Source organism: Oncorhynchus mykiss, chromosome 6, assembly GCF_013265735.2.
Source record: "Oncorhynchus mykiss isolate Arlee chromosome 6, USDA_OmykA_1.1, whole genome shotgun sequence".
Classification (NCBI taxonomy): Eukaryota; Metazoa; Chordata; class Actinopteri; order Salmoniformes; family Salmonidae; genus Oncorhynchus; species Oncorhynchus mykiss.
This window is the reverse complement of record NC_048570.1, coordinates 59,467,954-59,492,684: the sequence shown is the minus strand read 5'-3', so window position 1 is coordinate 59,492,684 and position 24,731 is coordinate 59,467,954.

Here is a 24,731-nt window from a genome sequence, read left to right as displayed (position 1 = left end):
TCTCTCTCTCTGTCTTTGTGTCTGGTAATTAAAGCGTGAGCACGAGTCAGACTCCACTTCAGACTAGGAGTGTGCTGTGTTAATTAACCTCGCTTGTCCCCACGCGCAAACGGGGCCCACAACCACCATTATGCTTCTAATATGCCAAATTAGAAACTGATTTTGAACTGCCCGTGCCCTGAAGGGTGCTATTGATCCCCCCTCTCTTTCCCCCTATCTCCGTTGGTTGCTTTCATGCCTCCCCACCGGCCGACGTCTCCAGCAGCACTAAAGTGCTATTGCCTAAATGAGTTATCCGATTGGTCCCTTTGATTAATGACGGGTCCCCCTGCTTCATTACACATGACAACAGGATCAGAATAATCCAACGTAGCCACCGCTGAAACCACACCAGTGACCCCCCCCACCACCACACCCAACAATCTGTCTCTCACTCCTCCCCTTAATCATCCCCTCCTCCCCCAAGTTTATTTATAAAATGATTTAACCTATAGGGGTCATCATTCATATAGTGTGACGTTTTTTCCGATCGAGAGCTGTTGTAGAATGTCACAAATGCATAAGAAAACAAGGTAAACTAGATGTGCAAATCAATGGGTAGGGCTCTGGGGAATGTAAACAGCTACATCAACATGCAGGATTTGACCTTGTACAGTATGTATTATAACGTGTCACCACACACTGTGGACAAGAATATTTGTCGAGCTGGACACATACACACGCGCGTGCGGGCGCACGCTCGTAATACGGTGGCAGATTGTTGTCTTTCTGTCTATTTATACATTTATGGACAGGTGGCTCTCAATGCATTTGGCAGCATCACTCAATATCTCCTTCTGTTTTCCACTTTCATGCTATTTTTTTTTTTTGTACAATTATCTTCCCACAGGGGAAAACCTGTTCCACTTTGTTGTGGCGATGGACAAAAGCTATCTACAAAGTTAGCGGTTCTCACCGGGCTGTGTGCGTCTGTGGATGAGAGAATATAATAACTATAGGTGATATTGTACAAAGCCACACGTTTTGGTTTCCCTGATCACAGGATGTTGTCAGTTCAATAATGACAGGAAGCTAACTGACGGCTGTAGCATTTGTCATGATTGTGACTACTGGACGTTAGTTCAGTGATTGGCAACTAAATGCTATAAATGGATCAGTGGGAAGGTATTGTTTGTCTGGTTATTGTTGTGAGTCGCTACGCCATTTATATCTCGAACATCTTGTGGAAGTGGATGTTCCCAATAGTATTCATGCTTGATATTTCCACAAAGTAAAGGGAAGTCACAGCATGTCAACTATTAATTGTATTATTAAACCTAGGGACGTGCAACAAACACATACATAGGGCCATCTGTAATGGTCACAATACACGCAATAATATCCTGCTCTATAAGGGAAAGGGAAAGGGGGAATGAATGCATTCAACTGAAATGTGTCTTCCGCATTTAGCTCAACCCCTCTGAATCAGAGAGGTGCGGAGGGCTGCCATAATTGACATCCACGTCTTCGGCACCCGGGGAACAGTGGGTTAACGGCCTTGCTCAGGGGCAGAACGACAGACTTTTACCCTGTCAGCTCGGGGATTCAACCCAGCAACCTTATTAATGAATGTAACAGAATATTGTGCTCTATTAATGACAGTAACAGAATTGTGATGAATACTCAGGGAGGAAAAGGTGTAGATCCACATGCAGAGCGCGGCAGGTGTTTATTTTGGCAATGGTCATTCACAGGTAGGCAAACAGGCAGGTGAATCAAAAGTAGGACTGAAGGCTATAACTGCTTCTCACAAACGAGCTAGGACAAGGCTTAGTCAAAACGAACAATACCTCGCAAAGGCACAGACAGAATGAACTGAACTAAATAAGGAGATGATGAGACCAGGTGAGTAACTAACACAGGTGAAATCAATGAACAAAAATGAAAGAGAGGGCTCGTTCAAGAACGCAACAAAACAAAAGGTTGACTAAGAACATAAATACAGAACCTTACAAGAATATTCTGCTCTATTAATGACAGTAACATAATATTCTGCTCTATTAATGACAGTAACATAATATCCTGCTCTACTAATAACAGTAACATAATATTTTGCTTTAATAATGACAGTAACAGAATATTCTGCTCTATTAATGACAGTAACATAATATCCTGCTCCATTAATGACAGTAACAGAATATTTTGCTCCATTAATGACAGTAACAGAATATTCTGCTCTATTAATGACAGTAACAGAATATTCTGCTCTATTATTGACAGTAACAGAATATTCTGCTCTACTAATAACAGTAACAGAATATTCTGCTCTATTAATGACAGTAACAGAATATTCTGCTCTATTAATGACAGTAACATCATATTTTGCTTTAATAATGACAGTGACAGAATATTCTGCTCTATTAATGACAGTAACAGAATATTCTGCTCTATTAATGACAGTAACAAAATATTCTGCTCTATTAATGACAGTAACATCATATTTTGCTTTAATAATGACAGTGACAGAATATTCTGCTCTATTAATGACAGTAACAGAATATTCTGCTTTAATAATGACAGTGACAGAATATTCTGCTCTATTAATGACAGTAACATAATATTCTGCTCTATTAATGACAGTAACATAATATTTTACTTTAATAATGACAGTGACAGAATATTCTGCTCTATTAATGACAGTAACAGAATATTCTGCTTTAATAATGACAGTGACAGAATATTTTGCTCTATTAATGACAGTAACATAATATTTTGCTTTAATAATGACAGTGACAGAATATTCTGCTCTATTAATGACAGTAACAGAATATTCTGCTTTAATAATGACAGTGACAGAATATTCTGCTCTATTAATGACAGTAACAGAATATTCTGCTCTACTAATAACAGTAACAGAATATTCTGCTCTATTAATGACAGTAACAGAATATTCTGCTCTATTAATGACAGTAACATAATATTTTGCTTTAATAATGACAGTAACATAATATTTTGCTTTAATAATGACAGTGACAGAATATTCTGCTCTATTAATGACAGTAACAGACGGTATACCAATGATTCTTCTTCAGAACAAAGTAAAGAGGTTCACCCAGAATCCTCCAGAGAAGCAGGAAAGACCGAAAAAGGACAAAATGCTAATTGAAGACACCTCATATATGTTTCCGTTCCAAGAGAGGAAACATGAAGTTGTTATCTTCAATAATGTTTACAAGTATATCGGGCTATATTCAAGTGAGTAAAGGAGGGCAGCCTTAGGGGGATGTGGCAGCACTACTTTTCACTGGTGTCGCTGCTCATCCTCTCCCTGACAACAACCAGTAGTTTCGTTTTTTTAACCTAGTCTTCAAATCACGACGGACGAGGCTCTTTAGATGTGTAGGTTACGTAGGCGCATGTATGTGTAGGAAGAGGGGAATAGTACAAGATGGGTCTTAAAAGAATGGTGTGCCCTGCCACCGCATAGAACAGTGAAGTATTATTGTTTCCTGCTTAAAGGTGCGAGTATTTTTAAGGTATTACACAGAATATAGTTTGAGATGCCTAACGACACTCGTTGTGTGATGGGGGTTGTTTTGTAAGGTCAATATCTTACAAAATGGAGGAAGAAAACAGCAGAAAAAAAGCTAAACGTAAACAGTCTGAAACACACATGTACAGCACACAGACATACACACACTGGCTGTGTACAGCACACACACATAGGCCTACACAGATTGGAAGGAATCAAACAGGGCCCTGAAGGCCTGAAGGCCTGAATGGCGGAGACACGGTGTCTGCAACCTAAAGACGAGTTAATAAAGTGGAAAATGTTTAACCGATGTGAGCGAACAGAGCAGCCAGGTGCAGGGAGTCTTGGCATCGCTGTGTTCTCTCGTTATTCCAATGGCTCTGCTCGAACATTACATTTTATTTATACACCTATTAGCTTGATAAATCTCCTCAGGATATGAAAAAATCCTGAGGGAAAAAAAGTTGCAAAGGAAAACAAAGTTGTGATCTGGTCCGCAAAGAGTTGAACTGTGAATATAGGACCACCACAGATGTGTTCAAATGCTTCCTGTTGGTGACGTACTGGACAGAACAATTCGGAAAACAGAACCCTGCTGAAAAAATTTAAAAAATAAGACGTTTTTTTTTTCCACTTGCCAAATATCTCATGCTGTTGACGATATCAGCATGTTTTCAACTTTCATCTGATCTCCATAATATCTGAATCCATTCAGTATGCAGGGATGTTTCACTCATATTGTGTGTATCAGTGGATGTGATGCTCGGAGGGAGGGAGGGAGGCTAGTCTGCGGTATACTATGTATGTCTCCAGGGGCCTGGGCAACCATCAGCAGGAAATTAGCGCTGCCAACAACACAAAACCGAGACAAATCTGCGAGCAATATCACAATATCCTGATTATCTATTCTATCGTTTGTAAGCTATTTCCTGGGAAAAATAGAAATGTCAGCCCCTAAATCATTTGTTAGGCTAATCAACGCCAGCTCTCTTCTGCCCCTCTTTGGTTGGATTAGATCCATGAGGGGGTTGCCAGACGTTGTCACGGTCAGAGAACTCAGATTTACAGCTCTGTTCTAACACACAATTAAACGTAGAAGTCAAACAGGTCTGAAAAGAATGACCCCCTCACAGTTTTTCCTTTTTCCTTATTCACTCTCTCCTTGGTTAATGAACATTGTCTCTGAGTTCCTGTTAAAGAGAGAGCGTGGTCATGTTTGGCCTTTCTCTCATCTCTTCATCTATGTCATTACCTCGATCTCTATATTCTACCCTTCTTTTCAGCCTTTCTTTACCTCACACCCTCCTCTCTCGCCCTCTCTTGGTCTCTGATATTGTAGGCTGTGAGCGGATTCTCTTGACTGGGCCGGCGGCTCGTTTGAGGGGCTTGTTTTGGGTGAAGTGCTAACACCTGTCTGCTCGCCTCCCAGCAGTAAGCGCCTGTGCCCTCACTGACAGCCCTGTCTGGTTTGACTAATGATGTGATTGATGGATGAAAGAGGGTGCATGTGTGCACACACGCACGCACGCACACACACACACACACACACACATGCAATCTCTTCCAGCAAAGCATGCACTCAAGCCAACAGGACAACCACGCACATGCTCACACAATACCCCTACACACACGACTCCCAGTATCTCTAGCCAGTGTTGTGTAGCACAGTACCAGAGTATAGTGTAGTGTCAGCAAGCCCCCATCAAGTGGCGGCTGAAGCTGAAGGTGTATTCCCCTCCATGGCTCATTACCCAGTAATGGCAAAGGCAAAAAAAGGGAAAGAAGAAGAAACTGATTTTTCTCATGACACCAGACAGCAGGCAGGTTTATGGACTAACGGCCCATCACAACAAACCCATCACAGGGGGGCACACACAGTGGAGCGGCCGCCCACCTCGCCACGCTCCCCTCTTTCTCTCTGCCACACCAAGAGGGAGCTGCTGGGCTTGCCGGGAGACAGCCGTGAGGGAGAGCGAGGCGAGGGGAGATTATGATTCTGAGCAGAACACAGGCGGAACCGTTGTCTCTCTGATTAGGCAGATTGCCTCGTTTGTTTTGGTCATGCGGTGCTCTGGGAGAGTGGAAAACGATCCCTGTAATAAAATGCCAGACAGAACTTTGCAACAGATGCGGCCAAATATCAACCTCGCTGAGACGATTTGAATTCCTCTGGTGACGTGCACAATCGATCTCTTCTATTATCCCTGTCTAGGTTCTTCCAAACCGCGCGTCATATCGAATGAGGCTCTGCTCTACTGTTCTGGTGACTACATATGCAGCTGGTATAATAGAAACTCCTCTATACAACGCAGCCAGACGTATTTTGAGCAACGTTCAACCGTAGAAACCGTTGAAATGGAACGCACGCGCCATGCTGTAGTCCTGAAAGCAGAGACATCCAGGGCTTTGCTATTGTCCAGGACACCACTGATTATTCTGATCATTGTATTTTTGGGGCCTTTTCAGAATTTAACTGACGATGGGGTCACCTGTGTTTATGGTATAAAAAGAGTCATTCATCCTCTTTTCCATAAATGGTGGAAGCACAAACCATAACTCTGCCTTCCACTCATAAAGGTCCAGATCACTGACCACAGTGGTTTAACCTCTGTGGTTCCTCTGAGGTAAATGGCTTCATGTAGTGTTAATGACGCCGATAACAGAACATGGTCACAGGCCCTGTCTCTGTCTCCTGGTTATAACCTGGGAGTGCCAATGTACAGTATATGTAAATGTATACTTTAGGATTGGTGTGTTCGAGGGAGGGTACTATGGTGATAACAGTATGTGAGGAGGGTAGCACTGTGGATGGGGCTTCCTGTTCCTCCTAACCTTGAGAATGGTATCAGTACCCTTCCTCATCTCTTCCTCCACACTATTCCCCATTCAAATTGGGATTTCATAGTGAAACACTTACTTTCACATCATGGATCAGTCACATAATTTTTCCAGATGGGAAACATCCATATTGTTAATATGTTTGATGGGAGTTTTTTTTTTTTGAGTGGGGAGGGGAGCTGTAAAATTGTCTGTGAATTACAATGGTGTGGAAACTTTCCTCCTGAACTGAAGTTTCTAGTTCATTTAAAACTTGGTTGTGAGAGGACCTGCCATGGCCCTCCTGAGTCGCAGTAAGACTGATGTCCCTGATATGGCTGGATATGTTCATATTCACTCTCACGCCTTAAAGCGGGAGCGGGGCCAGATTGATGTGGCGGCCCTCGCTTTCCCTGGAATCAAAGAACCATGCGTCTGAAGTGACGGGTGATGGAGGAGGCTGTCAGGGGAAAGGATGAGGATGTTGTAAGCAGGATCCTCCATGAGGACCAACAGCATCATTAAGAAATCCTGCATGGGAAAAATGATGAGGCAACCTTTTGATTAAGGAGGTGTCTCTCAAGAGTCTTTGGCGCAGGGCAAAAACGAGATGTTTTTCATTTTAGCAGAAGATTTATGCTTTGAAAAATGTGGAAGTGGAAGTTGAATAATGGGATATTGGCATGCTTTGATTTCTTAATAGCTGTAATTGCTCTTTTTTTTTACCAAAGGCCTGTTGCCATTTCCTTCCAATGCAATGAGGAATACGTCTGCTGCCTTTTAATACATGATTTAACAGAAACGTTGCCCTCAAAACTGCGGTGCACTGGTGAGAAATGTCATTTATCCTGTGGGACAAAAAGTAGCGAGGGGAAAACATAATTCTTATCTCCCTGCAATTGTGATCCACTTTAGCTACGTGCTCAGTGATAGTGTTTGAGAGTAAAGGAGATAGGGGACTGTTTGATGTCTGTTTGATTAGGCTAAGAATGAAATGTTCCGCCTCAGTGTTATGCAAATACACTTGAAGTTGGAAGTTACACTTAGGTTGGAGTCATTAAAACTCATTTTTCAACCACTCCACAGATTTCTTGTTAACAAACTATAGTTTTGGAAAGTCCATTAGGACTACTTTGTGCATGCAAGTCATTTTTCCAACAATTGTTTACAGACAGATAATTTCACTTAGAATGGACTGTATCACAATTCCAGTGGGTCAGAAGTTTACACACACTAAGTTGACTGTGCCTTTAAACAGCTTGGAAAATTCCAGAAAATAATGTAATGGCTTTAGAAGCATCTGATAGGATAATTGACATAATTCGATTCAATTGTAGGTGAGCCTGTGTATGTATTCCATGGCCAACATTCAAACTCAGAGCCTCTTTGCTTGACATCATGGGAAAATCAAAAGAAATCAGCCAAGAAAAAACATTACAGACCTCCACAAGTCTGGTTCATCCTTGGGAGCAATTTCCAAATGCCTGAAGGTACCACATTCATCTGCACACACAATAGTACTCAAGTATAAACACCATGGGACCACACAGATGTCGTACTTTGGTGCGAAAAGTGCAAATCAATCCCAGAACAACAGCAAGGGACCTTGTGAGGATGCTGGAGGAAACAGGTACAAAAGTATCTATATCCACAGTAAAACGAGTCCTATATCGACATAACCTGAAAGACCACTCAGCAAGGAAGAAGCCACTGCTCCAAAACTGCCATAAAAAAAGCCAGATTACGGTTTGCAACTGCACATGGGGACAAAGATCGCACTTTCTGGAGAAATGTCCTCTGGTTTGATGAAACAAAAATAGAACTGTTTGGCCATAATGACTATTGTTATGTTTGGAGGAAAAAGGGGGAGGCTTGCAAGCCGAAGAACACCATCCCAAACGTGAGGCACGGGGGTGGCAGCATTATGTTGTGGGGGTGCTTTGCTGCAGGAGGGACTGGTGCACTTTGCAAAATAGATGGCATCATGAGGGAGGAAAATGATGTGGATATATTGAAGCAACATCTCAAGACATCAGTCAGGAAGTTAAAGCTTGGTTGCAAATGGGTCTTCCAAATGGACTATGACCCCAAGCATACTTCCAAAGTTGTGGCAAAATGGCTTAAGGACAACAAAGTCAAGGTATTGGAGTGGCCATCACAAAGCCCCGACCTCAATCCTATAGAAAATTTGTGGGCAGAACTGAAAAAATGTGTGCAAGCAAGGAGGCCTACAAACCTGACTCAGTTACACCAGCTCTGTCAGGAGGAATGTGCGAAAATTCACCCAACTTATTGTGGGGAGCTTGTGGAAGGCTACCTGAAACATTTGACCCAAGTTAAACAATTTAACGGCAATGCTACCAACTACTAATTTAGTGTATGTAAACTTTTGACCCACTGGGAATGTGATGAGAGAAATAGAACCTGAAATAAATAATTCTCTCTACTATTATTCTGACATTTCACATTCTTAAAATGAAGTGGTGATCCTACCTGACTTAAGACAGGGAATTTTACTAGGATTAAATGTCAGGAATTGTGAAAAACTGAGTTTAAATGTATTTGGCTAAGGTGTATGTAAACTTCCAACTTCAACTGGAGATATGAGATATGTTGTATCTATGTGTTTTGTGTCTTTCTTATATGAATGTGTTTGTGTTAAGTGTGCTGTTCTCTGTGTCCCATGTGTCTCAGTATTTAGCATTTTCTTATGAGCGTTGGCATGTATAGTAATGAATGTTTCTATGTATGCTGGTAGAAGCGTTTCTGTGTGTAAGTGTGTGTCAGGGGTACTGCAGAGGTTACCAGTCCCGGCCTCTGTGCTCCAGCCGGCCCCTTGCGGATCATCCCAGAGGAGCCAGCTGCTGAACCTGCTCCTGAGTGACTGCCTCTTGCTGCCACATCCTATGATCCGGCTCTGACAGGCGGCTCCACCCAGATTGGCCATCCCTCTGGTGCCTGGCCAGAGAGAACCCAAAAGCAGCAGCACTGGTCAGGCCCTCTGCAGACTGTCTCTGTCAGCCCTGCCTCAGCCCTGCCACCTCCCATCCAGCTCTGCCCTCCTGTCAGCCCCATCCACCCTAACAGTCCCCCAACCAGGAGCAACACTGGAGGGAAACCTGCCACTGGCATGATGCAAGTGTAAGAGTCGCACAAACAAGACGCCCTCAGTACCATCATGGGACAGTGAGACAGAGAAATGACAGCTATATCTGAGACAACTGGGCCTGGAACTCTGTAGATTGGCCCACAGTAACCTTTGTCAACTTCAATGCCACTGCTTTGAAGGCCACTGCCTAGTTAAATAAAAGGTTAAAAGGTTCAATAAAAAAAATATATATAATAAAAAGGCCAGACTGTCAGGATCAGTGTCAGGCTCTTTGGGGCGACCCATTGCTCACTCTGGGCTCTTTTGGTCAGGCCTGAGAGTGCCAAGGTGCATCTGCCAATTTCATAGAGACATCACCATTTGTTTTTATTTATGTAAACTAAAAATGTGAGGGGGAAAAAACACATGCCGTATTAAGCTCCTTTTTTCAAATATATTCACATGATAAAATATTTCAGTAGAGAAAAAAGGCTAAAGAATGGAGTAAGAATACGAAGTAGGAGGAGAGAGGCAGATGGATGGGCGCTTTACGTTTAAACACCATCCTCATCGGTGCACAACTTCAAGCGGGTCCACGGGGGAATGGGTACTCATTGGGAAGATAACTCAGTTCCATGGAGAGATGGACGTCAGGGATTCAACGACGCGCTTCACTGTAAAGGCCCAGTCCGAGCAGCCAGTGATAAACATCTCCATTTACAATGCATTGAATAAGTCAAATAGTTATCTGAGACTTTAAACGATGTCCATAGCAGGCTATTTTTGGCCTGCCTTTTTGAGTATGCATAAGCGCAATTATTTTGAAAATCATATTTCTATTCTGCATCAGAATGACGGACTGTGGATCCCGGGTTTTAATATGCAAACCGTTGTCAACAAAGCTCCGATTGAGAGGCTAACCAATTATTGCGACGGCAGTGGAGAGATTATTATCTTGTGAAGGACTTAGTTCATCGTCACGACCGAGGAAGTGCTTTATTGATTGACCATCGGGTAGCTAATAACAGGGGTTATCTACATGTAGAATGAGACAGGGTCTCTCCTCAATACCGCGCTAGTATCAAGATGTACGTTGTCCTACAGTCCCAACATAGCCAGGAGAGGGAGGTTATATACCTTAGACAAGCTAATGAAGGTCACCCTATCGCAAAGGTATCGTCCGTGTGAGAACGTGAGCATGTAGGCAATTACATGGTGTGATGTCACTATTCTATTTTGTACTCTCATCCAGTTGTTCCCTCATTGTATTGCTCATTGGGCTATGGTCTTAAACAAGTATTTGATATTGACAGACAGATCCATAACAACACTATGCACTGGATGTATCCACCCACGCATATTCTACAGTATATCCTATCAGTTTCTTATGTTTAGAATCTAAGCATGATTATTATACTCCATCAAAATGATGCAATTTCATTTAACCAGGAAGATGCCAGACAAATACCTATTTAATCATTACTGCTACAAAACAACATTGGATGAAAAGTCAAGATTCACTACTTAAACTGGTGGTGATTAGCAATCACAGTTTGTGCCTTTTTTTGCCAAGAATGTGTACGTATGTACCATGTTTGTTTAGGACATGCCACACACATGTACCCAGCTGCACATACATCACACATACATGTGTGTGAACTTGTGAAACCTGTCTGTAGAGTGATCTGGTGTCCAAACATTCATCACTGTGACAGGGGAGCCCATGTCCCTATTGATGCCATGGAGCGCCAGTCTCCTGAGAAATTCACATGACCGCAAATGGGCATTCTCAACATAAAATACACACACGCATGCATGCAGGCACACACACACACACACACATACAATGAAAACAAGTACACACACGGACTCTCACATTACCTTACTTGCTTGGACCTTCATCCTGGGAGAGGAGGACTGTAATACAAAGGGTCCTATTGAGAAATCTCATGGAGAGGATATTAGCAATCCATTTCCTAGTTGGTCATTGTTTTTCAGGCAAAATGGAGTAGCTGAGGGCTGAATAAAAAGATTACCAAAGTTCAAAATGTCTTGGAATCCTCAGGGGAGGCAGTGTGCCGAAGGCCTGAGATTACATTTCAGTCCAACCCTACCGTCAAACCTCTCCAGACGGAACAGGAAATTGTGTCGCTGTCACAGCAACGCATGAGAGAAATGTAAATGCCCTCCCCATCTCATATGCACCCTGGGGTCTCCCTCAGGGGACCCCTCTCTTGGTGTCCGTCTTGTGTCAAATACCACTTTTTAACACTGAATTTGTATCGGGGGTTTTGCTTCCCTCCATGCATCTTCTTTGGTTACTAAGCAATGCTGCAGTGCCTGGCATGGCATAGCGATGCATACCAAAACAGACAGGGCCAGAAGAAGAAAAAAAAAAACAAGAAGTGTGAGGGCAGATGTTGAATCATCCAGCAAGCAAATACACAATGGGATTACTGTGTTAAAGCAATAAGTACAGGAGCTAGAAAAACCTCCGGATTCATATGTCACATTCTAAACTTTCTTCAAGCTGCCAGTTTCATTTCAGCAAATGGATGAAGCTAAAACAAACAAATCGCTGAGGAAATATGTAACTGCTGAGAGTTCCCTTTGACTTGAAACCCTATCCCAAAACACTGCAGATGTCGACTGTTCTACAGAACGAAAAGAAAGGAGACAAATGAATACCCAGACACAAGAGTAACTACCATGTCAACGTTTTACCTGCCAGTTAACTGTCACAAACCCTTAAGAATGATTTGACGACGCCTTTAGTTAGCAGAGATGAAAACCATTCCCCTGCGTGTATCACTTGGCTGGACCAAAGTCAGAAAGTAAATGGCTTCTTTTCTTCGTCACTAAGGATGACTTTTATAGTGTATAGTCATCATGGACGATAGATGTTTCTATTTGAAGGTGTGATTCATCAGGGTTAACACACTTCAGATTGTAGCCCGTCACTGAAATGAGTGCAGTTAAGAACAGACACCCTTGTCGTTGTATGATTCAAGGAGGGGCTGTAAGGGGGCTAGAGGAGGCACAGGGGTGACAGAAACGTCCGGCCAACGCACCTCCAGGTGTGGCCATACGGACCAGGGTTTTGACTGAGGTACTTCCAGGCCGGCCTTAGGAGCGATTTATCAATGCAAAGTTAATAACATCCATTTGAATCTAACTAAAAATCAATATTTCATTACCAAATTGTTAGCGGGAATGAAGAAGGATTGCGGAAGTCGGGGCGGGTGCGTTGGAAAGGAGGCGTCAGGAGGTTTGATGGGAAGACTGGATGATTCATGGGAGCATCAGGCCAAGAGGGGGAGGAAGAGGGGGCGAAGGAGGGCCAAGGGGGACGGACGCTGGAAAAACTTGGAGAGGTCTCGCTCCCCGGTGACCTTGGCAGGGAGGGAAAAATATATATAAGAAAATGAAAGCAACTGTCAACTCCCCACAGGCCAGGATCAACCCATAAATCACACATGAGACCACAGGAGGGAGGGGGACCAGAGAGGAGAGGGGGTTAACCCTTACACTCTTACACTGGCCTTTCTTTACATCCACTGGACACAGAGCAGTCACACAGTCTTCGATCTGTGAAGATGGATTTACCCATATTAGGATATTACATTTAAATTTAAAGGCAATATTCCCGCATTTGCGGAGACTCCATTCACGTTACACTCCGCATATATCTGAAATTACCATAGAATATCAATCACACTATAACGAGGATCCTCTGCGATATGTACTGAATCTAGCCCTAAACCTCTTGAGTCTAACCAATTCATGTATTCATGCTACTGCATTCGTTAATGTCAATCCATGTACCCTTGTTGTAATGTGTTAACAGAGAAGGTATGAAGATGTCTATAAATGAAGTGTACTTCAAATAGTCTGATAGGCTTTTTGCATGGCAGGCCACTCAATGACCATAGAAGATAAGGCCCTGTTTGCTTAATAGGTTTTTCCCCCTTATCCAGTAACATCACTTCCAAGTGGGAATGATATTATTGGTCTGGAGCCTTAATGGAAATACTTAAGGAGATGCAAGTAATATCAGCCTTGAAGGTTATGGCCACAAAATGAGTAGAAAAAGATCTGGCAATATCCTCTCTACCTCTTCATATCTCACACAGAAGAAAGAGCAGTTGGCTGAATAAGTAACAGTCATATGTACTCCTATTTATATTTGTTTTGTTATCCTGCCCACCGAACCTTAGAATTCACAATCTCCACAATGAAAAATTAAAGAAAGAAACAAAAACAAATTGTGATTAAAACTGACAAATCTTTCAGCCCTAAACCTAATTGACAATTTCCACATGACAATGGTTATGGGTTCTGAACATCTGTGGTGATTTCCATCAAGCGCCTTACGCAAATAGATTTGGGCATGAGGAACAAATGTTTAAGGATGTTTTAGCAGAAAATGTTTTTCAGGCAGCATGCCTATACCTAGTGCAATGGGATTGGATCATATGTTCTTTAAACTCCACCCCCACCATCTCAAGGTTAATACATCTGACAACATATTTGGCCTCAGGTTAATAAAAGCGAATGTTTCCAATTAGCCATTTTTTTGTTTTGTTTGTTGCCTCGCCACCCCTTCCTCTCCTCAGCTAAGAGACGGTCAGATCTGGGTTTTGACAGTGCTCTAGATTGTAAGCGCACCAGGTGACAATTAAGACATAACAACATAAGTTGTCTGCCGGCGCATTACTTCCACTTCCTGCTTGATGCCTTCTCACACGACTAGAACAATGGGAGGGAATTTGAACCACTTGCCTAGAATCACCCCACAGACTGCACTGACCCGCAGTGTATATTTAGAGATGTAAAACTTGGGGATTTGTCTCCTTGTTCTGAAAATAAAGACGGACTTCCTTCACTTATCTTTTTGCATTTCAAACAATGCAAAAAATGGCATGCGCACACTAAATAATGAATTGGCTGCTAACATTAAACAACTGTTAACACGCTCAAATAATTAGTTATGCTTGCTTGACATGTTTGCATCTTTAATAATTAATGAATTTGTCTTAATTACCAACAACAGTATTTTGGCCTTGTTATTCCTTTTTCAACAAAAAAATTAAAAATAAAACGGAAAAAGCAATTACGCTATAAATATTAATTAGATACCCTTATTAAGAATTCAGACAAAGGGGCATATAGAGTCTTAACTGTATTTTCCTAGGAATTAAACAGTGTTATAAATCTTTCTCTGCCTGGACAGGTATCTATGTGGCAAGACATCTTTATCGGTGGTTTTTGAATAAAATATAGTCACTACTTAATATCCTCTTGAACATGATCACATTTAGAGAAACATTTATGCTGTCAATGGGTTCCGATGATTAATGTAATAATTATGATAATGTTATTAAGCAGAATTTTAAATGCAATCACATTAATCATGGCTCGTCCCCTTTGTGCCTTTGAGATCGTATTCTCTCTTAACTGGAGCTCTCAAAAGAAACAAACAAAGGACTAAACAATGAGGCATGTGGAAAATGCACATGTCTTGAGAAAGTGTCCTTACACAGTCTCAGACAGTTCTTGCTAGGTATTTTGAGGCCCACCATTTTGTCATGAAATAGTACTAATTTGATGCTAACACCAAACAACTTCTATGTGCAGTCTTAGGCGGCCATTTTGTGATATGTAAAATTAATTTGGACATTTTCAGGAAAGGCAATGTTGACTTCCCCCCCTTTTTTCCTAGGACGGCCTGTTGGTGGCTATGATGAGTTTGTGTCATGTTTACATTTTCATGGGTCGCATCCTTCCATGGCTAACTAGAGAAAACATGGGAACACTCACCCACTCACTGACTCTCAAAATGCAACTGTCAATGAGGGGCAAGACAGGCAAGTGGATGACATTGGGAGGACTTTGACGATCAGAGGGGAAGTTTATTTTCCCTTTTTTTTGCTGGATGATTAAAAGGCAAATGAATGACACTGCTCGACACCCCAAATCAGCCCTCTGCATTAATATTTCACACTGATGGCAGCTGTGTATCAAAACAACGTGTAAATAAGTAGGGAGAGAGTAGGGAGAAAAGGAATGAGGTTCATACGTAGCAATCTAGCCATATTTTCTTATTGAACACAAAGACAGTTTGGGTTAGATTTTTCTGGAAAGGAGATCCATTTTCACAAATGTTACTTCTTTCATTTAATATTCAATACACGCTGGAACATTACAAGCTAATCAAAAGTGTAATAATAAGATTGAGCTAAAATAAATAGATTAGAACTGAAAAAAAATGTTCAGGGTTAAAATGAGTCAATCTTAAGGTCAGGAATTAACTTCATCGGTCTTATCAGCACATTGTTGGATAATGGCCATGAAACATGTGGGCTGTCAGTGACACTCTGAATTGGAAATGTCCATATTAGGCAATATGCAAATGCTGTTGATGGGGTGTAAATTCTGAGCCGTGACAGCAAAACATCACAGGCCGATGATTAAAACGTGAACGTAAAACGAGGACGTTGGTTGGGCAGAGATTGCAATGAGGGCATATAGTCAGAGATAACCATCGACTGAACCATGCAAAGTCGATGAGAAAACAAGCATATCCCTCCTGTGTAAGGACCCTTCCATGGCAACCTGGCCGACTGATGTCGGTAGCTGTCAGTCTTTATCAGCCTGGCGCATTAGTATATGCTGACCACAGAAAATTCAACAACCAGTATAGGCACTGACCTTCCCATCTCTGACTGTCCTGTGTTCCACTCATATACTATACTATTAGAAAAAAAGTGCTATCTAGAACCTAAAAGGGTTCCTTGGCTGTCATCATAGGAGAACCCTTTGAATAATTATTTTGGGGTTCCAGGTATTAACCCTTTTAGTGGCAGGAAGAACCGTATTGGGTTCCATGTAGAATCATTCCCCCAGAGAGTTCTACATGGAACCCAAAAGAGTTCTACCTGGATTCAAAAAAAGGTTCTACTATGGGGACAGCCGAAGAACCCTTTTGGAACCCTTTTTTTATGTATCATTATCAAGACCTCAGAATCCAGAGTGAGGTTACATTGAAAAGGTTACATACAGTTTGTGGTTTGGGGAGGACCAAATAATAAAATGAAAAAAAAAAAAACCCACAGGAATATATAAATAAATAATGAATGGCATTTAAAGAGGGAATGTGCGTGTTGGGTTTGAAAATGTCACAGAAGCAGATTTATAGTCTGTTTTCTGAGTACATTATTTGAGCTTGACAGTGTTAATCATTCACACTTCCCACGTCTCCCTTTTCCTGCCCGTCATGGATTATTGAAATATAAAAATAAGTGAGAGAAGGGCCCCCGAAGCGGTATCAAAATGTCAGGTTTGTACTTACAGCCCTATGCTGCTAGACAGGGTCAAGGGCTTCAATTATTTGTATATGTACACCCAGGCACTACAAGAAAGGTTATGTCACCCCCCGGCTATTTACTCACACTTTTGAATGGGACTGATACTCAGCTCAATAGCCAGTGTCACTGATATGGAACTGACATAGCATTTGGAGGCAGAGGGAGAAAGAGGGGGAGTCAGAATAGACTGCCAGACAGGGGCATGGGACGGAGGGATGGGGGGCGGGATGGGGGACAGGGGGGACGGGGGAGGGGGGCTGGGGGTAGTAGAGAAAGTGTGTAAGGCAATCACATGACCAATCTTCTATACCACAGTACCTTGGGTCTTCTGACCAAATCTGTTGTAGTTCAAAATTCTAAAGATCATTAATTAAGAAGCACTCTTTTTATACAAAGCGACACAGAGGAGTGCTATGACAGAGATTGAAATGGGACATCTGATATGAGTAATATATCATCTGGGGATAATTATGATGATCTATTGGCTTTTATGCTGAACTGAGTTCAAAATGATTGCATAGGAAGAGATGACATTAATGGCTGGCCTCAACTCTGATCTAGCTGTGGAAGGTTGTACCATACGCCCACCTCGGCCCACCAATAGTTTGTGTAAAAATCTGAGTTATTGAGAGTGATATGAAATTTCTAAATGTCATTAATTGACACCTTTTTCCTCTGAGCTGTCAAGAGGGAGACAGAAAGGTCACAGCTCTGGGGTGATATATATATATATGACCCCCACCCCCCAGCATTGTGAATTATGGCTGTCGTTAACACGAGGGAATGGATGGTGGAGCCGACTGAAAGCCTCTATCGATCCACTTCCTGCACAGGAAAATCAGGGGCCTAAATATGGTGCCCTCCAACAGGGTCTCCCAGGCTTTAATGAAGGGGCTGATGCTCTAAATTCTTTAACAGAGGTTCTGGTTTACTGTTGCCAAATAATTTGTCCAACGAAATACTGTACACAACAAATGCCTAAAATGTGGCAGTATTTACAGCAGTAGCATAGCCAAAAATGTGTTGGTGGGTGGGCCGGCGGAAATGTCCTGCAATTCTACACATATTGCCATGGGGCTGAGAGAAAATGTAGCAATTTAAAGATAAATAATACTTGAATATTGGTGTGTTGACTGGGATCAAGGCACTGGATTATGAGCTGTCTTGTTTGCTAAAGGAACAAATGAGGTAGGCAATGGCATGGTGCATATAGCCATAGAAGCACAGTGACATACTTTATTACAAAATGCGGTCATATTCATGTTTTTTTGGGGGTGTGGCTTTCTGTTAGTTATTTTTGGCCACTCACCCCATGAGAGTGAATGTCATTCCAGTTCATCTGAATGTCATTCCAGTGCACTGGAATATGACTGCTTGCTATGAATTCTATCTGATGGTGTTTGCATGTTCAGGTAAAGACAAATAATGTCCCATTTGGAATTGTGACAAGTAGAGAGCATACAAAATAAATACAGTAGTGCCTTCAGGAAGTATATTTGACCCCTTGACCTTTTCCATATTTTGTTTTGTTCCAGAGTGAATTCAAAGTGAATTAAATTGAGATTTTGTGTCACCGGTCAACACACAAATACCCCATAATGTCAACCGCTCATGGATTTCACCATAAGGCCAATGGTGACTTAAACAGTCACAGAGTTTAATGGCTGTGATAGGAGAAACTGAAGATGGATCAACAACATTGTAGTTACTCCACAATACTAATCTAAATGACAGAGTGAAAAGAAGGAAGCCTTTGCAGATTTGTTTTCTTTTCCAAAACACACATGCTGTTTGCAATGAGGCACCAATGTACAACTGCAACAAATGTGGCAAGGAAATGAACTTCATGTCCTGAATACAAAGCGTTATGTTTGGGGCAAATCCAACAAATCACTGAGTACCACTCTTCATATTTTCAACCATGATGGTGGCTGCATCATGTTATGCGTATTTAAAAAATATATATATTTAACATTTATATAACTAGGCAAGACAGTTAAGAACAAATTATTATTTACAATGACAGCCTACCAAAAGGCAAAAGGCCTCCTGTGGGGATGGGGGCAGGGATTAAAAATAAAAATACAAATACTGGACAAAGCACACATCACGACAAGAGAGACACCACAACACTACATGAAGAGAGACCTAAGACAACAACATAGTAAAGCAGCAACACATGACAACACAGCATGGTAGCGACACTAGAAGACAACAACATGGCAGCAGCACAATGCAGCACAAAACATGGCACAAACATTATTGGGCACAGACAACAGCACACACAAAGGCAAGAAGGTAGAGAAAACAATACATCACATGAAGCAGCCACAACAATCAGTAAGAGTGTCCATGATTGAGTCTTTTAATGAAGAGATGGAGATAAAACTGTCCAGTTTGAGTGTTTTTTGCAGCTCGTTCCAGTCGCTAGCTGCAGCGAACTGAAAAGACGAGCGACCCAGGGATGTGTGTGCTTTGGGGACCTTTAACAGAATGTGACTGGCAAAATGGTTGTTGTATGTGGAGGATGAGGGCTGCAGTAGGTATCTCAGATAGGGGGGAGTGAGGCCTAAGGGGTTTTATAAATAAACATCAACCAGTGACTTGTGACAGGTATACAGAGATAACCAGTTTACAGAGGAGTATAGAGTGCAGTGATGTGTCCTATAAGGAGCATTGGTGGCAGATCTGATGGCCAAATGGTAAAGAACATCTAGCCTCTCAAGAGCACCCTTACCTGCTGATCTATAAATGACGTTTCTGTAATCTAGCATGGTTAGGATGGTCATCTAGATCAGGGTTAGTTTGGCAGATGAGGTGAAAGATGAGCGATTACGATAGTGGAAACCAAGTCTAGATGTAACCTTAGCCAGCAGCTTTGATACAGTATGTGCTGAGAGAAGGACAGTGTACCGTCTAGCCATACTCCTAAGTACTTGTATGAGGTGACTACCTCAAGCTCTAAACCCTCAGAGGTAGTAATCACACCTGTGGGGAGAGCATTCTTCTCACCAAACCACATGGCCTTTGCTTTGGAGGTGTTCAGAACAAGGTTAAGGGCAGTGAAAACTTGTTGGACACTATGAAATATTTGTAGATTGTTTAACACCAAATCCGGGGAAGGCCAGCTGAGTATAAGACTGTATCATCTGCATATAAATGGCTCAGGCAGTAACTTCCCCCTAGGATCGAGCCTTGGGGTATTCCCTTCGTGACAGGAGGTGGCTGAGACAGCAGATGTTCAGACTTTACACACTGCACTCTTTGAGAGTGGTAGTTAGCAAACCAGGCCAAAGACCCCTCAGAGACACCAATACTCCTTAGCCGGCCCACTAGAATGGAATGGTCTACCGTATCAAAAGCTTTGGCCAGGTCAATAAAAATAGCTGCACAACATTGCTTAGAATCAAGGGCAATGGTGACATCATGTAGGACCTTTAAGGTTGCAGTGACACATCCATAACCTGAGAGGAAACCAGATTGCATACCAGAGAGAATACTATAGACATCAAGAAAGCCAGTCAGTAGATTATTGACAAGTTTTTCCAACACTTTTGATAAACAGGGCAAAATAGAAATTGGTGTAAGGGTTGTGTAGCTGGTGTAGAGAGTCAGATGCAGGACAGCAGATATGAGTAATCAACGTATTTTACTCAAAAAGACAAATTTACAAAGTAGCATCACGAGCCCACAAAGACGGACCGAATTATGATAAACAATCACTCACAAACACAACATGGGGAACAGAGGGTTAAATAATAAACAAGTAATTGGTTGAGTGAAGCCAGGTGTGTAAGACAAAGACAGAAGAAATGGAAAATGAACAGTGGATCGGCGGTGGCTAGAAAGCCGGTGACGTCGACCGCCGAATGCCGCCCGAACAAGGAGAGGGACCGACTTTGGCGGAAGTCGTGACAATTGGCCTATAAAAGTTAGGATCAACTTGACGCACCGTGGCTGCCTTCCAAGCATTGGGAACCTCCCGAGAGAGGAGAGACAGGTTATAAAGGTCAGAGATAGGTGTGGCAATGATAGGGGCTGCAACCTTAAAGAAGAAAGGATCTAGGCCATCTGATCCAGATGTTTTTTGGGGGTCAAGTTTAAGGAGCTCCTTTATCATCTCAGACTCAGTGACTGCCTGCAGGGAGAAACTTTGTAGCTGGGCAGGGGAAAAAAAGGGAGAAGCATCAGGGCTAGTCACATTAGATGGTATGGGAGATGAGGAAGAGATTAGGATTAACAGAAACAGAATAGTACATGCAAGATCCTAGAGGAAAACCTAGTTCAGTCTGCTTTCCAACAGACAATGGGAGACATATTTACCTTTCAGCGGGATAATAAGCTAAAACATAAGGCCAAATATACACTGGAGTTGCTTACCAAGATGACATTGATTGTTCCTGAGTGGCCCAGTTACAGTTTTGACTTAAATTGGCTTGAAGATCTATGGCAAGACTTGAAATAGGCTTTCTAGCAATGATCAAAAACCAACTGGTCAGAGCTTGAAGAATTAAAAAATAATAATGTGCAAATATTGTACAATCGCGGTGGGCAAAGCTCTTAGAGACTTACCCAGAAAAACTCACAGCTGTAATCGCTACCAAATGTGATTCTAGCATGTATTGACTCAGGGGTGTGAATACTTCAAGTCAAATCATATCAAATGTTATTAGTCACATACGCTGAATACAACAGCAAAATGCTTACTTGCGAGCCCCTAACCGACAATGCAGTTAAACATTTTTTTTAATTAAAAATAATACAAAATTCCGGTAACAATATGAAATAAGAGTAACAAGTAATTAAAGAGCAGCAGTAAAATAACAATAGCGATACTATATATAGGGGGGTACCAGTACAGAGTCAATGTGTGGGGGCACCGGTTAGTTGAGGTGATATATACATGTGGGTAGAGTTATTAAAGTGACTATGCATAGATGATAACAACAGAGAGTAGCAGCAGTTAAACAGAATGGAGGTGTGTTTGGTCATTGTCCTGTTGAAAAACAAATGACAATCCCACTAAACGCAAACCAGATGGGATGGCGTAATCCCTGCAGAATGCTGTGGTAGCCATGCTGGTTAAGTATGCCTTGAATTCTAAATAAATCACTGGCAGTATCACCAGCAAAGCACCCCCACACCATCACACCACCTCCTCCATCCTTCACGTTGGCTACCACGCTTGCGGAGATAATCTGTTCGCCTACTCTGCGTCTCACAAAGACATGGCGGTTGGAACCAAAAATCTCAAACTTAGACTCATCAGACCATAGGACAGATTTTCACTGGTCTAATGTAAGTAGTGATACTGGTGTGCAAATGAGCAGCAAAGTAAATAAAAACAATATGGGGATGAGGTAGGTAGATTGGGTGGGCTATTTACAGATGAACTATGTACAGCTTCAGCGATCGGTTAGCTGCTCAAATAGCTGATGTTTAAAATTAGTGAGGGAAATGTAAGTCTCCAGCTTCAGCGATTTATGCAATTTTTTCCAGTCACTGGCAGCAGAGAACTGGAAGGAAAGGCGGCCAAAGGGGGTGTTGGCTTTGGGGATGACAAGTGAGATGTACCTGCTGGAGCGCGTGCTACGGGTGGGTGTTGTTAACGTGACCAGTGAGCTGAGATAAGGCAGAGTTTAACCTAGCATAGGCTTATAGATGACCTGGAGCCAGGGGGTCTGGCGACAAATATGTTGCGAGTGACAGCCGACTAGAGCATACAGGTCGCAGTGGTGGGTGGTATAAGTTGCTTTGGTAACAAAATGGATGGCACTGTGATAGACTACATCCAATTTGCTGAGTAGAGTATTGGAGGCTATTTTGTAGATGACATCGCCAAAGCAGAGGATCGGTAGGATAGTCAGTTTTACTAGGGTAAGTTTGGCGGCGTGAGTGAAGGAGGCTTTGTTGCGGAATGGAAAGCCGATTCTAGATTTGATTTTGGATTGGAGATATTTGATATGAGTTTGGAAGGAGAGTTTACAGTCTAGCCAGACACCTAGGTATTTGTAGGGCAGTGAACGGTTGAAAAGCATGCATTTGGAATCGAATGCCTTGGCTAGGTCGATGAAGACGGCTGCACAGTACTGTCTTTTATCGATGGCGGTTATGATATCGTTTAGTACCTTGAGCGTGGCTGAGGTGCACCCGTGACCAGCTCGGAAACCGGATTGCACAGCGGAGAAGGTACGGTGGGATTCGAAAGGGTCAGTAATCTGTTTATTAACTTGGCTTTCAAAGACTTTAGAAAGGCAGGGCAGGATGGATATAGGTCTATAACAGTTTGGGTCTAGAGTGTCTCCCCCTTTGAAGAGGGGGATGACCGTGGCAGCTTTCCAATCTTTAGGGATCTCGGACAAAACGAAAGAGAGGTTGAACAGACTGGTTTGCCTTGCCCGTTCACCCTCTGAATGGCATATATACACAATCCATGTCTCAGTTGTCTCAAGGCTTAAAAATCCTTCTTTAACCTGTCTCCTCCCCTTCAACTACACTGATTGAAGTGGATTTCACAACTGACATCAATAAGGGATCATAGCTTTCACCTGTATTGACCTGGTCTGTCTATTTCTATGTCATGTTTTGTGTACAGGAATGTGCAATTTCTTGATGTTGATCAATCTGATTGTGTGCCTAAGCGGCTGATTTAAAGATTTGGTTATGGCTTCTGTCAATATCTCTCAGCGGATGAATGGAAACAGAAAGATGAGGCTCCATTTAGGTTAGCACTGGTTCTTGTGATGTGAAAATGTAATATTCATAGCAAAATTGCAGCCATGCTGGAAGAATCTCCATGGAATCACCTCGCATGGTCTTCAGTCCCAGACAGGCCCATGGTAGAGGTGGTTAATTTTTGACTGAATATTATGGTACATAACCTCTGGGCATTTAAGTTGAAAAATGTCTTTCTGCTTCGCCCGTCAGCGGTGGTCTTTTCATCATCAGTGAGCATGGAGGAAGGAGGAAGATGGAGGAAATGGCACTTTTTTCAAATCTATTTCCTGACTCAATGTTTAAGCAGTGCAGGGGTGCATGTCTCTTTGGTATGTGTGGAGTGGAGTGCATCCCACAGCATGTTCCATGTGCAGCATCATGTCCACAGGGGAACCTGAGATCTTAATCTGGAAAAGAGAGGGAGGGATGTATGAATAATCAGGAGATTTGAGTGGCTGTCCAGAATTCACATGAACTGTGGTATTCCTTGAATGATAGAAAATAATGACCCCAAAAAATGTATACTTTTCTTGCGATGGGAATTGGAATATCGCCCCAGCTCTCTGCTTATGACATTAAAATCAGCATTAACTATGTGAGGTGTTTAAATCACAAACACTACTGCTCCTTAAACTGATCAGCATACTAAGAATTCTGAATTCTGTAATACAATTTTAAAATGGGAAAAAATTAAGAAAATAAGAGAAACAGGTAATGTCTGAATACCCATACGTTCGTCCTAAAGAGTAGGCTGTTTGAGTACAAAAATTAAGTTTAATGCTACGTGGCATTTCAAAAATCGAGTATACTGTGGCCCTTTATTGCAGTCAAATGATCAAATTGCCATCTAGGGGCCTCATGGGTGGAATATTATTCATATTTTTCATTATTTCATAATCAATCAATTTTTTAAACATTTTATATCTGGTGTTACTAGGTCAAACGATTTTGTTATAGTTCAGTCTTCTCCGATGTATGTGTAACCCTCTCACCAGGCTCGAATTTGATTCTCACGATATTACCTTACGTAGAATATCTCAACAGCATGGGATGTTAGGTGAGAAGCGCAATAAGAATCCCTATTGTAAACTCTCTAGGGTGGTGACAAATAGAGTATTAACTTCAGATGGAATGATTATAGATTTTTGTTATTGTATAAGGATATGCTTTCCCATGCATTAAATTAAATTGAAACAGGAAATGACTCCAAGGCAACATACATAAGGTTCAA